At 39.6% G+C, this 12,294-nt stretch overlaps 1 long non-coding RNA gene across 1 annotated transcript in view; it reads right to left on the reverse strand.

The window, feature by feature from the left end:
• Positions 1–5,018: 5,018 nt before the first annotated feature.
• Positions 5,019–12,294, reverse strand: part of LOC311584564 — a 184,273-nt gene continuing 176,997 nt past the window's right edge. The window contains exon 7 of the long non-coding RNA XR_014774938.1: positions 5,019–5,552. This is a non-coding gene — a long non-coding RNA (uncharacterized lncRNA). The remainder of the gene's footprint in view (positions 5,553–12,294) is intronic.

The following is a 12,294-nucleotide window of genomic DNA, read 5'->3' on the forward strand; positions in this document are numbered from 1 at the left end:
GAGACATTGGCGACAGCTACAACCCCACAGGCACTGCAGAGGCATGGACACAGCTACAACCCCACAGGCACTGCAGAGACATTGGCGACAGCTACAACCCCACAGGCACTGCAGAGGCATGGCGACAGCTACAACCCCACAGGCACTGCAGAGGCATGGAGACAGCTACAACCCCACAGGCACTGCAGAGGCATGGAGACAGCTACAACCCCACAGGCACTGCAGAGGCATGGAGACAGCTACAACCCCACAGGCATTGCAGAGGCATAGAGACAGCTACAACCCCACAGGCATTGCAGAGGCATGGAGACAGCTACAACCCCACAGGCATGGCAGAGGCATGGAGTCAGCTACAACCCCACAGGCACTGCAGAGGCATGGCGACAGCTACAACCCCACAGGCACTGCAGAGGCATAGATATATGGCTTCAAATCACAGATTCGCTAATAGCAAAGAATGCACCTCTTCCCCTTTCTTCCAATAATAACAATGTATAATTAATCCACTGGGAAATCAAAAAAAAGTATCAGCGAAGTAAATGTTATTATCATCAACTTTATGATTGTAACAACATGAATTATTAATGGCATTCTGTCTTTAAGCAGATAAAAACATACTGAAGTAACAGATTTAATTTTTGTCTTTGCCTACATAACTGATGTTAATTTTATGTTAAAGGTTCATAAAGGACCAATTTGTCTTTAAATTTGCCTGAGAAACATTTTTTATCAGAAAAAAAAAAACCCACTACATTTTAACTTAACAACTGTCAAACCAAATCATTGACATAATAACCCTTCGAGAGCTCACAGCAACACTTTTACTTATACTTCCAACCATCTTTAAAAGTGAAAGTTAATCTTATCAGCAATGCTATCTTCCTTTAAAACAATTTAAACCATTGAAAGGCTTTTTAATTTTTTTTTTAATATTAGGAGGCACACATGTCACTGTGAACCCCCAGAGGTTGGGGGACACTGTGTGGGAACTGATTCTTTCATTCTACCATGTAGTCTCCTGAGATCAAATTCAGTTGGTGAGGCTGGTGGCTAATCCCTTTACCCTCTGAGCCATCTCCCTAATCCCAAAGGTCCTTTAGCTCATAGGTAACTGTAATATTAATATGGCAGTATCATGAGCCCTACAACTTCATCAGCTGTCTTGAAATCTAAGAAACACTACGCAGTCATTCAACAAATACGTCCTGAGTACCCAGGATGCTCCAGGAGTTGGGAAGATGAGATGGAATACGTTATTATTGATTATCTCAGAGGCAGTAAACTAAAGTTATGACAGAACCTTTAATAGTAGTACTCTTAGCAGTGTGATGTAGAAGAACATAAACAACTCTAATGAACCTTCCCGGTACTTGTCAGCCTCAAAGAACAACATTGCTCTATGGATGAGGTGCCAAACACACTGAACTTCATAACGACTTCTACTCCAAGTGAAATTAAGGGGAAGGATGCGTGCAGATAATATTAGTTGCTACTTCCACCTCTCACCACCACACCATATTTTCTCCTGTCCTGTGCAGATAATCTAATGAGGCAAACTGCATCATCCTGTTGAACAGCCAGTGTGACTACAGTGGTCTCCTCCACAGGAATGCCGGCTACCTTTACATTTCAGGAAAACTGAAATCATTTTTACCCAACTCTAACTCTGTGATGACACGTTATTAACAAGTGCTTGGGAGGAACAGTGAACAAGTACCATTGTGCATCACGTGAAGTTGGGGATTATTCTGAGGAACGCAATGTCATATGAACAACCCAGAGTATACACTAGACTTTAATCTCTTTTGATGTGTGCGGGGGGGGGTGTCATGGGGGGACAATGACAGACTCCACACTATTTATTCCCACTTATTCTCCAAATTCTTCTTTTACTAAGAAGTCAGATTTTTTTTTCCTACTTGTCTTTTCAGACAGAAACAGTGGGAAACATGACTATCGGAATGATTTTTTTTCCTCATGCCTTAAAACAGGTTAAAGCAAGCCAATATGTTGAAAATTCAAAACAGGCATTTAATATTTAATATTATTCACTAAGCATAAATATGTGGAGTGCTAAAGTGTATATATGTAGACTTTGCAATACATTTATTTTCACCGAAATGTCCAAGCCTTTTTTTCCTTAAATATGACACAATCTTAAATATTTACGCTATGGTTTGACTATGGAAGGTTGTTCATGGGATCATGTGTTGAATTGTTGGCCTAATGGTATGTTCTAGAAGGATCTATAAACCTTCAGAACAAAGAATAGTTGAAAGTAATATGCTGCTTACGTCTTTAAAATTATACCTGACATCCCTTTCTGTCCTTGTCTTCCCTTCCCAACACAAGACATACAGCTTCCTCCGTCACCGTACTCAATGCCATATTTTTCCATCATACTAGATCCACAATTAATCTAGTCAAGTATATGGATAGAAATTTCTGAAGCTATGAAGTGAAATAAACCCGCCTATGCTTTCTTCAGGTATGTGCACTCTTAAGATTTGGGCAGGACTGGAGTTGAACTAAATGCATCCTGCAGTGTGACGCCTTGAGGGAAGAATTCTATGAGGTGAGCGAGAAGTGTCAGCCACAGGAGCAGAAACTTCTGTAATCTTTGGTAGGCTGGGCCAATTAGAAGTATGACTCTACAAGGAGAGTGTCTTGAAGAGTATACATAGGTCCCTGTCCCCTTCTCTCACAGATGCTTCCTGTCCACCTGGAAAAAAAAAAACCTCCTTCCCTGACTCCTCTTCCTGAGGCAGTGGCGGATTTCTCCAGCACATGGGTCTATGCAACCACTCATGGAACCTTCTGTCTGTGAGCTAAACTAATTCCCTCCTCCTGTGAGTGTTCGTTCCATCATGCATTTTTGTCACAGGGATATGGGAAGCTAACTTCACCTCCTAGTTTGGAATCCATACCATGCTTAAGAGGGCAATAGCAGGAAGCTCTACAAACCACATGGCAACTCACAGAGCACATGCAGAACTTAAAAACCAAGGAGTTTTTAATCTTGTTTTATTACATCAGTAACAAAATGACTCCCAAGAGTCAAAATTTTTGTAAGTAATATTAATCAATAGAAATGTTTCGTCTATTTTTGAGGCATCCTCTCATGTTGTGGGTGAATCGAGCTGCACTCATCAGACCCTTTTCAGTATAACAAACAACACTGGGAGAAAGGAGAGGATCAGTGGCGTGTTTCACTCATGGTTTCAGAGCTTTCAACTTCGTTTGGCTTCCTTTACAGTTATTGCACTCGCTGAAGGCAGAATGTCATCGAAGCAAGGATATGTGGCTGATCACCCTTTACTGTCTAGGAGTGACAGGAAGGGACTGTGAACAAGGAATTTTTTTTCCAGGGCAAACATCTAGTGGCCCACTCCCTCTAACTAGGCCCACTTCTGATAGCTACAGCACCTCAATGTTCTATTTAGATTTTTAATTCATCAGTGGCATTTATCCACCAGCAATGGCAGAACCCTTGTATTCCATTCACTTCCTAAAGCCCTGTGTTGGATGCTTCATGCATCAGAGACCAGGCTTTCAGCAGACGAGCCTTTGCAGAGTATACTTCTTTTTTTAAAAAAACTTAACACTAGTGGAATTAACCAGAATTAGATGCTTTTCCATAGAAATAAGTGACTGAAGGAGATCAAACAATCATAGGTAAAATGAGAGAAATTTTAAAGAGGCAAAAAGAAGCCTCCTGCAATACAAGACCTGTAACTCGTGATTTCTAAGCAGTTTTCCCTGAGATACAATATTATGAAAATACCTTACAGCTGACTGTGGAATGAAGGACAGAGGCCAATAGTTTTGAGAGAAGAAATTGGTAGAGTCATCAAGACTACATGGACATTTTAGCTCAGATATCTCATCTGAGTCACCGGGTAGATAGGCTCTGCCTCCAAATATGGCACTCTGAGTGAAGGTAGATATTTATATTTAACATTAAGACCTTACATAATATTCTACTTAGGATGCTGCCGTGGAGAAAGCCTATGATTCATCACCTGGGAAGCTTCTGTAGTCTGAGAATAGTTTCACAGCAGAGATGGAATATCTAGCCTACATTGGACACTAGTCTTTAGATATAAGACGAGGTAATCCCCCTCAGGAACAGTCATAGGGGAGGGGAATAAGGGGAAAATGGGAGGGAGGGAAGAATGGGAGGATACAAGGGATGGGATAACCATTGAGATATAACAAGAATAAATTAATAAAGGAGAAAAAAAAGAACACAGTTGCGTGTCTGCTCATGCTATGTACTGGCTCACGGCAAGCAAATGAATTAACTTTGCATCAGTTTTGCTTACCAAGAAGTTGACTACAAAATTTAACTGACTCTTTGGGGAGACTCTGGACCACTGCATAAAAACAAAGGAAACATTCTTCGTTCGTCTGAATTCCTTTTTCACCAAGGCAAGGGTAAATTCTACCATTTTAGTGGCACTATTAAGCATGCGTACCCCCCAGGAAGGAACATAAAATTTGAAGATTGTGTGAAATGATGCACTTTGAAGTTTATTGAATGTGGTAATAGTCATTATTTTTAATGTCATCTGTGAATTCAAATGTTATAGGTACTGATAAAACAGCACTTTGCCCTTGAAGCCCTCTTTGTTTTATCTTCATTATTATAAGCAAAATTCAGTAGACGTTTGTTCCCCTCTTGTTTTTGGATATGGAGTCCCCATGGGTCCACCTGATTAGCAATTAACTGATGGATGGAAATTATTCTAAAGATAGATATGCAAATAATGTTTATTTCAGAGGGTCAAAAATGCATTAATAGACATGATTATTATTCAAGTATCATATTTGTATTTGTTATAATAATTGAGAGGATGGAAATGAATATAAAAAAAGAACGTTTTCAGGCTTTTATACTATGAGTTTAGAAATAAGATAACTAACCACTTCCAAAATGCAGAAACAAGTATGTTAAGCATATCTGTTGTAGTTCTGTAAAAAAGACAATAACATTTTCCCCCTCTGTGTGTCTTAGAGATTTTATTGCTTTGACAAAACATCATAACAAGAAAATGTAAGTTGGGGAAGGAAGGGTTAATTTGTCTTACACTCCCAGATCATAGTCCAGATCATTGGAACTCAAACAGGGCTGGAACATGAAGGCAGGAGCTGATGCAGAGGCCATGGGGATGTGCTGCTTATGGATTTACTTCCCATGGCTTGATCATCCTGCGTTTTTATAGAACCCAGGACCACCAGGCCAAGGATCCAACCACCAGGGCCTGGGCCCTCCCCCCACTGATCACTAATTGTAAAAATGCCTTACAGCTGTATCTCACGGAGGCATCTCCTTAACGGGGCTCCTTCCTCTCTGATGACTCCAGCTTGTCTCGAGTCGACACACAAAACCAGCCAGTACACTCTTGTCACTGAAACATCTTACAACTTAACTAACAACAGCACTCGTCGTGTGGGTGATGTATGAATCTATGCAACTCTATGATGCTCGATCATAGTGGATCTTGCTTCGGATATGTTAGGGGATGGGCTCCTCTTCCTTTCTCTGAACTCTGTAATGGAAAGAATGAAATTTGATATGCAATGTTTCTGTTTAAGGCGCTCTAAAAAATACAAATAGATATCACCAAGGAAATTTGGTTTAGATAATCAAATGATGTACATAAAGAGACTGTAAAAAATGTTATTAGTGACACAGCGGATTTTGTTGAGTGCAGCAGGATGGGCTCCCAAGTCAGTTTGAAAACTGTGAGAGTTAAAGGAGGAGAATGTCGAATCTTTTCTGGGGATTTCATTTTGGGGGATGGTTTTAATATCACACTGGAACCAAGAAAGACAGAGTACAGGAGCTTTTTTAAAAACCAAACTGTTCAGATATGAGGCAGTAAGTAAGCATGAACAGCAGAGGCGCTCCGTGCCAAGTACTGCATGTGAATCTAGACTTGCTATTACAGTGAATCCTGGTGCCCAGTGACTGAGACCTGCTATGTCCTTCCTTTTTATCTGAACTCGCTCAGCGCTGCTCTGAGATTTATAGTATAATTCTTATGAAGGAGGTAAAACTTCCTCTAAATATCTTGTTTAAGAACCCAAATACTATGTACACTGAGAAGTGTAAGAGTCACTATTGCTATTGTCTGGCGACTCGGAATAGGGCAGGTATGTTGATGGAAATTAGTGCATTAGATTCTGATGAGCAGGAACATAAATGGCTTAAAATTATTTATAGTGTGTCTACTATATGAATGCTTCCAAGATCTGACACCTGATCACTAATGACAGGTACACACCTCTTCCCAGCACTATGATCTATGCCTGAGTCTCAGCCACTGTGGTCATCTCTGGTTTCCATGAAGAGGGATATTTTGATTAGGACATAACAGACAGCAATCATTGTCTGCTTCTGTCAAGTGGGTTGAGATTGTGTGCAAAGGATAAGAATTTCAAGTATTTCACTCATCATATTTCAATGGGAAATGAAAGTACAGTGGTGGGAAAGGACCAGCTTCCCCAGAATCACCAAACCTGGCAAGACTGGGGATAGGGATGGCCTCTGATTTTTCAGATGTATCTCTTTCCTGCATGTAGTGCATCATCTTTACTTTTAGCAAAAAGAACATGCTGTGTATTCAAAGTGTGGAGGATGTTTCTTTCCTTTTGGAATACTACAAAATTTTACATAGGATCATAGACCAAGATCTGGTGTAAATCCTCCATGCAGATAAAAACTCTTGTTCTGAGGATGTATGAAATAGATATAAAGATTGTGATTTTTCAGTTGCAGAAATGCTCAGACCACTTGACCAACTGGTTGACCATACATTCCAGAATCTACCAGAGAGGCTGGGAATGTCTCTTCACTGTTTAGGTATCAGAGTGACACTACAAAGAGCAAAGATTACATCACAGTTTAGAGGCTGTCATATGAGCAAGTACTCAAAGGGGTTGACTCTCAAGAGTGTAAATATTAATGTTACACTGCTATGCTTATAGACAGGAACATAGTATAACTCCTCTGAGACGCTTCACCCAGCAGCTGATATAAACAGATGCAAATACCCACAGATAAACATTAGACAGAGCTTGGGGAGTCACATGGGAGACCTAGGGCATCCATTAAGGGATGGGTCAATAACTTCATAAGAAGACCTATAGAATCAATTAACCTCGTCTCATGGAGGCTCACAGTGACTGAATCACCAACCAAAGACCATGCATGGACTGGTCCTAGGCACCTTGCACATATGTAGCAGATGTGCAGCTTGGTCTTCATGTGGATCTCCCAACAATTGGAGCACAGACTCTCTGATTCTGATGCTCCAGGCTTCAGGTAGTAGGGTTATGAATGATTACATTTAGATTACTGGGTGCAAAGCATGGCTCAAGCCCATCTGAGACTGTGGCATGGAAGGAAGTCTGGGCAGTTGATAGTTTTTTGTTTGTTTTTAGTTTGTTTTTGTTTTTTGGTTTTTGGTGGTTTTTTTTTTTTTGAGACATGGTTTCTCTTTATAATAGCCCTGGCTGTCCTGTAACTCACTCTGGAGATCAGGCTGGACTTGAACTTAAAGAAATCCACCTCCATCTGCCTTCCCAGTGCTGGGACTAAAGGCATACACAGATATGTCTGGCTAGAATCTTTTTATTTATATATATTTAGATTTTATTTCTATGTGTCTGTGTATATGTGCACATAGGCCAGATGTCCAAAGAAGGCAAAAGAGGGAATCAGATCCCTGGAACTTGAGATACAGATGATTGTGAGTGTTCTGATGTAGGTACCGGGAGCCAAACCTGTGTTTTCAGCAACTTTGGTACTCACTCTTAACTGCCCAGCCTTCCTACCAGGCCACAGGCTCAGATTTTTTTTTTTATTAGCGAGCAAAAAAAAAATGTTTATACAGTTATCTACTACTGAAAAAGAACGAATATTTTTACAAATATTTTCAAGCATTATTTTAAAATTATACCTGCTCATTACTGAGAGACTGCAAAAGCACATTACAGAATTTGGTGAAAATATCAGGCTTTCTTCCTACAGCCCAATGTGGAGAGCCAAGACCATAGCTGGCAAGCATCTTGGACCTTGGTATAATACATCGAGTGGACCTGGGGCAGGCTGCCTTGCGACCTCTTCCCCTCCCTCAAGGTACTCTCCAGCTGTTCTCAGTATTCCCTCAATTACAGAGACCTTCAGTGGCTGAGCGAAACAAAGTCTATAGATAACATCTTGTGGTTCCAGATGCCTAACAATTCCACCCAGCCTCAGAACCACAGGGGCCCTCGCCCTGCCAAACTTCCTGACTTCCTGACATCTTGTGAAAACCGCCCACCTGGATCACCCTACTCAGCCTCCTGCTTCAATGGTACATATTTGCCTGTGAGAAAATAAAATTTTGTCAGCTTGATCAGACTCCTTGACTTGCTGTCCGTTCTTCGCGTCTCCCTAGGGGTCCGAGGGTCCCAGTAGATTTTCCAGCGGGTCCAGACAGCCCAACATATTTCAACTATACATATATAGTCAACTTCAATACTTATTTTCCTCCTTTAGGAAAGCTGTCAATCAGGAATGCATTTTTTCAGAGAATATTAATTTCAGCAAATGACATTTTAAAATATGCGGCTCCAGGTAATAAGGTTATAAATGACTGCATTTAGAATATTGGGTGCAAAGCGTGACTCAGGCCCATCCGAAATATTTAGAGGAACTAACCAGAAGTTTATGAAACTGATCTCTAAATCTTAGTGATGTCAAAAAACACATCTTTTCCTCTACCCAGAATAGTGTCACTTGGTGAATGGAAAATTTGCAGGGCATTTAGAAATTTAGCTGTCTTTAGTTTCTTGGCTCAGAAATAAACAGCCACCCTTCCCGCCTTAATGTTTATACATATTTAATGCTAAATTATTTAAATTAAATTTTAATGCTTGATAATTTAAGCAGACAAATTAGGCCATTCAGAAGTAAATCTGATTACATGATTGTTGAAAGGTAATATTATATGCAGCTTAGTACAATCCATAAACTAATTCTTTAAAAAGGAATCCGAAAATTTAATTATATGTGGATATCACTCCATATTAATATCTAAATTATTGTGCACTCTACATAAAACTCCAATTTAGATTCACTCTTATTCAATGTTTTCCTCACTTATATTTTAATGTTCCTCAAGTTTACATCTGTTCACATTGCTAAATGTTAAGCATTGAAGCTGTATATTCATGCATTTATTTTTATGTACCTTATTCAGCCCAAATATTGAATATTGTTATACTTTCTTTAATAAGATACCAAATAATGTTGAGAGACCCTAGTAAGGACTATATTCTGTTATGCTAATTAGTTCTCAGCAATCCCTCATCCACTTTCTTTTCTGCATCTGAGTAAAATGATAAGAAATTCTTCTCTCTCTCTCTCTCTCTCTCTCTCTCTCTCTCTCTCTCTCTCTCTCTCTCTCTCTCTCTCTCTCTCTCTCTCTCCTCACAGGGGTGGGATGTGCAGAGCAAGGATGCCCCTTTGCATGAACAAAAGCTCTCACCTTAGCCCCCAAATCCAACTGCTATCAAAGCAGAGAAATCCTGTTTCTGTGAATCCTGAGTGTTCCCTCTCCTGTCACCTCCAGGGGTCAGCAAGGGAAGCCACTGCCTCTTTCAAGCCTACTTGAAGTAACTGTGTAGAGCAGTTAAGAGTGAGTACCAAAGTTCCTGAAAACACAGGATGGCCCCCAGTACCTACATCAGAACACTCACAATCATCTGTATCTCAAATTCCAGGGATCTGATTCCCTCTTTTGCCTTCTTTGGACATCTGGCCTATATGCAGGTATACACAGACACGAATAAAATTTTAAAATATAAATAAAAAGATTCTAGCCAGGCATAGCTATGCATGCCTTTAATCCCAGCACTGGGGAGGCAGATGGAGGTGGATCTCTTTAAGTTCAAGGTCAGTCTTATCTACAGAGTGAGTTACAGGACTGCCAGGGCTGTTATAAAGAGAAACCATGTCTCAAAAAAAACAAAAGCAGACAAATTTAAAAACAAACAAAAAACTTTGAGTCCAGAGTTTAAAACTCTTTGAGACCCTTTAAGCTCTTTGTTGAAATAGTATGTTTTTCTTTTGAGAATGGCCTGGGATATCACAACGCCAGCAGAAATGAGAGGATATTGTAGAAATTAAATACTGAAGGTATAAATTAAGCCATGTACTCACAAAGTCCTAATTAAATAAAGTTACCAAAGAGCAAGAGATAATTAGCTACAAAATCAGATTTCAATCCTCAAAGCACTAGCTCAGAGATGCCATTGTAATCAAGAGAAATGTCAATCCTCTAAGACAAGAGACAATGTCTACTGGAAAAATAAAGTTTAATTAGAAAAGTGATTTTCTATACAATTGGTGACTGGCACAAAATTATACAAAATAAGCCTACATAGGCAGAAGCCACCATGCATAAAATATTGCCTATATCACAATAAACTGGAAGTAAATTACAGAGGCGATTTTTTTCTTTCATAGAAATACCCGTTTTTATAAGATGGAAAGGATTTCAAGGTCCATGTTTCTTTATAAACACATGTGAACAGTCAAATGACCACATGATCATCACGTCCATCACTGGGGAATACATTTGAGTTCAGTTAACAGACTATATGACATAGAGTGTTTTGCATGATAAAGATGCTATTAAGTTGGCAAGCACGTCTTAAGGAGGTTACTAATTGTTACCAGTAGGTTATGACTTGTAAGTAGGCACTTGAGGCACTGTGTTCTGTCTAAATTATTTCCCTGCCATCTTTACCATTGGATAGTCCCTCATTTAACATTGCCATTTTATATAATTTTATGACCACAGACTCATGTGCACATTAAAGAAATGATGGCAGAGAGAAAGAAGTGCTAGCCAGTCTGTCTCTGTAGTGGCTATTCATGGTTGTTAACCTGACCATGTCTGGAAAATGGAGAAGCAAGTCTGTGAGGGGTTTTTGCTTAACTTGGAGTGGGAAGATCAACGTCTGATCAAGATGTTCAGTCCAGGTCATTTGAGCTGGAAAAACCCATCTCTTGTCTGGTGCCATGCCTTCTTCTGTAAGCCTCTATAAGGACAATGGAAGAAGGAAGCTTTCACTCTTTGCCTGTTTGCTCTCTCCTTGCCAGCAAGTACAGTCTTTCACTAGCCTCAAAGCCTACTACTTCTTTGGAATTTATTCTATCAGTTTTGCTACTGTAAAGAACCCTGACTAATATAGTCTCTGAAACAAAATTATTATTATTATTATTATTATTATTATTATTATTGTTATTGTATGTGACATGTATGATCACATGTGTTACATGGCACACTTGTGAAGATCAGAGGATATCTTTGTGGAGTCAACTCTTTCCGCTCACCTTGACATGCATTCTAAGAATCAAGATCAAGTTGTGCATCTTTCACTGCATGCACACTTCACCCTCTAATCCAGAGGTTCTCAACATTCCTAATGCCGTGACCTTCAGTACAGCTCCTCATGCTCTGCTGACCCCAGCCATAAAGTATACGATTGCTCCTTCATGCCTGTAATGCTGCTACCATCATGAATTGTAGTGATTTTAAAGATAGGGATTTGCCAAAGGGGTCACGACCCACAGGTTGAGAATGGCTGCTCTAAGACGTCTTCAACTCCCTGATCCCAGATATTCCATGATCATGCTTGGTCAGCTGAGAAACAGCCACATTTAACTCAAGACGAAAACAGGAAGACACTTCAGTCAGCATTATCAAGAAGGAGTTTATGTTTTATTTCTCTCTATTTTTAACCATACAGGTTCTTTTGTGTATATATGATGGTTTCTGGCTTAGTGTTTCATGGGATGTCGGATCATGTGACTCTGCACTCATATGTTTAATGTGAATTTGCTTGGGCTCTTTTCCTTCTGATTTCTGTTGTTATTTATTTGTTTCGTTTTGTCCTATTCTGATGTGTTATATTGTATTTGTATTATATTATATCATTTATTATTATTATTACTATTATGATCCCTTAGAAGCCTGTTTGCTTTCTAATGAGAGACAGAAATGGGGTAGATCTGGATGGGCAGGAAGGTGAGGAAGAACTGTGAGAGGTAGAGGAAGGAGAAACCCTAGCCAGAATATACTATGTGAGAAAAATATTATATTCAATAAAAGGGAAAATATAATTAATTGTAAAAGAAGTGAAATAGCAAGATAGAGATAGATAGATAGATAGATAGATAGATAGATAGATAGATAGATAATAGAGATCAAATAGGAAATGTGTGACTCAACCCCA

The sequence above is a fragment of the Acomys minous genome, assembly GCF_964271855.1.
Source record: "Acomys minous genome assembly, chromosome: 15".
Lineage (NCBI taxonomy): Eukaryota > Metazoa > Chordata > Mammalia > Rodentia > Muridae > Acomys > Acomys minous.